Consider the following 4,210-nt stretch of genomic DNA (forward strand, 5'->3'; position numbering starts at 1 on the left):
TACTGTAATACTGCCCTTGCTCCTCCCATCACAGATTTTAAGGAGTCATCACAACCTCATTCTCTCTCTTTTTCCTTTCTCTACGCTGAATGCATGTGCTCTTTCCCAATTTGCAACTGTCTTTTTAATGACCGTTTCCTTAAAAACAGCTATCTCCTTAGAAATGTCTCCCTTTGTTCCTTAACTTGACTATCCTCTCTTTTTTTAAAGATTTTATTTATTTTGAGTTTTACAATTTTTCCTCTAATCTTATTTCCCTTCCCTCACCCCTCACAGAAGGCAATTTGCCAGTCTTTACATTGTTTCCATGGTATACGTTGATCCAAATTGAATATGATGAAAGAGAAATCATATCCTTAAGGAAGAAACATAAAGTATAAGAGATAACAAGATCAGACAATAAGATATCAGGTTTTTCTTTCTAAATTAAAGTTAATAGTCAGGCGGCTAGGTGGTGTAGTAGATAAAGCACCAGCCTCGGAGTCAGGAGTACCTGGGTTCAAATCTGGTCTCAGACACTTAATAATTACCTAGCTGTGTGGCCTTGGGCAAGCCACTTAACCTCATTTGCCTTGCAAAAAAAAAAAAAAACTAAAAAAAAAATAAAGTTAATAGTCCTTGGTGTTTGTTCAAACTCCACAGTTCTTTCTCTGGTTACAGATGGTATTCTCCATTGCAGACAGCCCCAAATTGTCCCTGATTGTTGCACTGATGGAATGAGCGAGCCCATCAAGGTTGATCATCGCCCCCATGTTGCTGTTAGGATGTACAGTGTTTTTCTGGTTCTGCTCATCTCACTCAACATCAGTTCACGCAAATCCCTCCAGGCTTCCCTGAATTCCCATCCCTCCTGGTTTCTAATAGAACAATAGCGTTCCATGACATACATAGACCACAGTTTGCTAAGCAGTTTGCTAAGCCATTCCCCAATTGAAGGACATTTACTTGATTTCCCATTCTTTGCCACCACAAATAGGGCTGCTATGAATATTTTTGTACAAGTGATGTTTTTACCCTTTTTCATCATCTCTTCAGGGTATAGACCCAGTAGTGGTATTGCTGGATCAAATGGTATGCACATTTTTGTTGCCCTTTGGGCATAGTTCCAAATTTCTCTCCAGAAATGTTGGATGAGTTCACAGCTCCACCAACAATGTAATAGTGTCCCAGATTTCCCACAACCCTTTCCAACAATGATCATTATCCATTCTAGTAATATTAGCCATTGACTATCCTCTTTACTGTTCTTCTTAGCTGTCTCTTACCTCATTAAAGGACCTAAACTTGATTCCTATGTGGCTATTCTCCCTCATTAGGGATCAGTGGCTTCCTGCCTTCACTTTAGCCTTCTTCCCCTCAAGTTCTGCTAATCATCGTGTTCTTTAAGAACTAACTATCTGCTTCTCTAAAGGACCAACATGAACTTTTTGCAAGGTTTGTGGAAGTTTTGTGGTAACTTGTAACCATTTGTGCAACCTGCAAATTAAAGTCTAAACCTTTCTTACTTCCTTGAGTCAGAGATTGGTGAGTTCTTCACTCAAACTGGATCTTATCTACATCTTTCCACCTCAGTTGCTCCAGCAACATTTTTGGCATCTCTGGGTGGGCCACAGCTGTCCCTCTCTATGGCAACAACCAAAACTCTCTGAGCCTCAATTCCCTCATCTGTATAAGGAAGGGCTTAGACTCTGTGGCTTCAAAGTGTCCTCCAGCTCTAAATCTAGGACTGTGATCCTGTGAAAGGACTGAAAATTATATATTTACAAAGATATTTTGTTGTAAGACCCCACCAGTGTGTTTCCCACATTGATTATGAATTGTTAGCAATTAGACAGCATATTCAATTGACTTTTAGAAACAGGTATTTATAAATTTGACAAAATAATTTAAATATTTGTGATGAGACCTCTATCTCAGAAAATGTTTATAAAATTTTTTCCATGAGTTTTTACTTTCCTTCTGATCTTGGCTGAAATTCTTTTATTGTTGTGAAATCTTTTTTAAAATTAATGTAATCTAAATGATCCATTTTATACCTCACACTGCTTTCAATCTCTTGTTTATTCATAAATTGTTCAGCTATTCATCAGGTTTGATAGGTAATATGTTCTTCATATTTTCTTGTACTATCTCTCTCTACAGTTAGATCTTTTCTCTGTTTTTCCCTTGTCTTTGTAAATGGTTTAAGATACTGGTCTTTGCCCAATTTCTGCCAGACTACTTTCCAGATTTCTCAATAATCTCTACCAATTCTTATCCCCCAAACTCAAGTCTTTACATTCTTCAAATACAAGATTATAATAGATTTGAAGTTTGTTATAGTATAGAAATGCATATGTTAGTACATAAATTAAAAATGTTTTTTAAATAAAATATAAGTGGAAATGAACTAATTAAACAAAAATAAAACTTTAAAAAACCAGGTTTTTACTAAAGTGGTATAGTAAGAACAGTTGGAACATAGTTTACCCCAATATGGTGGCATACTTCCCCATAAGTACAACAAACCTACAGGGAAATATGAGCTCAAGCTTGGAAAGCATATGTACCAAAGGAAGTAACTCACAGCCACATGGAAGTCCTTTTGGGCATGGTAAGTTGGACATAGTTCAAAGGGAATGTACTTTTTTATAGTCTCAAAGTTGTCTTTCTTCAGTATGTTTAGTCTACCTTTGACCTGAAGTCATCAGCTGCCATTACCATCGACTGTTCTGGGAATTTTGTAAAGGATGGCAATGAGGAGCCCAAATCCTCCAAACTTTTGAAGTCCACAAGTTGTTTCCTTTGTTTTTTAAACTATTATTTTTTCCAATTACACACAAAAAAATTTAATAGAATTCAAATGTGAGCAGGTGAGCCCATTTGCTGCCCAGGAGTTTCTCTTCCTTTCCCTCTGGTCCCTCATGGCCTCTCAGAATCATGGCCCAGCTGCTGCCAGCACCACTGCCACTTCTCATAAGGGGACAGAGCCTGGAGTGGGTGCTGCCCACAGGTCCCTAGGAGAGAAGTTAGAGTAGGAATTGATGACCCTAAGGATGTCTAAAGACAAAGAAATTTCTGTCTTCCCAGTGTCAAACAATATCTTCAAATGAATTGGGACATCCATGGGGCAACTGGAACAATCTTTGAAAACCCAAGACACAAGCTCTCCCTGGAATTCCCCAGTGGCTACCCATATAATGCTCCCATTGTGAAATGTCATACCCTTATTAACTTTCTAATGTTGATATTCAAGGCAATAACTGTTTGAACATCCTCAAGGACAGGTGGTCATCCCTGTATGATGCTTAGACCATTCTACTGCTGAGAGTACCTCACATTGACAGCCCATTGAACACACACGCTGCTGAACTTTGAACCTTTAAAAAGTACCTGCTGAAAACCTACATGAAGGACGTGACTAGCCAAGAGCCCTGACTCTGGTTAGCTAGTCTACATTCTCTTCGTTTTGTGTATATGTCTATATGTATGTGTATTAGTGTATCTTTTCCCCTTCCTCATAATGTCTTCTCCCTCTCCTCTCATCTGTACAGAACTCTGTCATAGATTGTTTTCATTTTTTCCCCTTAAACTCTAGTTCAGCTCTCAACACTAATGTATAAATAAAGTTTTGAGGTTTTTTTAATTTTAATGTTTACTTTTTTAAAATTTTGAGCTTCAAATGCTTTCCCATCATTTCTCCCCTTCTCCCTCTTTGGGAAAGAAAGCAATTTGATAATTAGTGGGGCAGGGGAGGAGGCAGAGACAACCTCCTTAGCCAGAACTGCTCTCTCCTCTGTGCTTCTATATGTTCAAATGCTTGAATACTCATTTCTAAACTAGCCTTTGATTTTTTTCGTACAGGACCCCCCAGGGCATGTCTGAGTTTCCTCAGCTAATCCCAATATCCTTCCTGTCATATCTAGTTGAAATGCTTTTGCTTGATTGATTGAGTTTCCAGGACCTTGATAATTATTGGGAAGAGGTCTGGAACCCCCTCTCATATAGAAAATAAGTGAGATAGACTAGATGATCCCAAAGGTCCTCTTTCATCTCTGCAGCTATGGTCCTTCTTTACTATTTGTATGAACCTGGGCAAGTCACCTAACCTCTATTTGTCTCATTTTCCTCATCTGTAAAACAAGGATAATAAAAGAAGATACTTCTCAGCATACTCGTGAAGAAAACATGAAATAATATTTATAAAGCTCTTTGCCAGCCTTAAAACACT

The 4,210-nt window shown here is 38.1% G+C and overlaps 1 pseudogene; it reads left to right on the forward strand.

Annotated features, from left to right (window-relative positions):
- The first annotated feature begins 2,903 nt into the window (after positions 1-2,903).
- LOC141494968 (ubiquitin-conjugating enzyme E2 C-like) lies at positions 2,904-3,417 on the forward strand (annotated as a pseudogene).
- Positions 3,418-4,210: the final 793 nt, after the last annotated feature.

The sequence above is a fragment of the Macrotis lagotis genome, chromosome 8 (assembly GCF_037893015.1).
Source record: "Macrotis lagotis isolate mMagLag1 chromosome 8, bilby.v1.9.chrom.fasta, whole genome shotgun sequence".
NCBI lineage: Eukaryota > Metazoa > Chordata > Mammalia > Peramelemorphia > Peramelidae > Macrotis > Macrotis lagotis.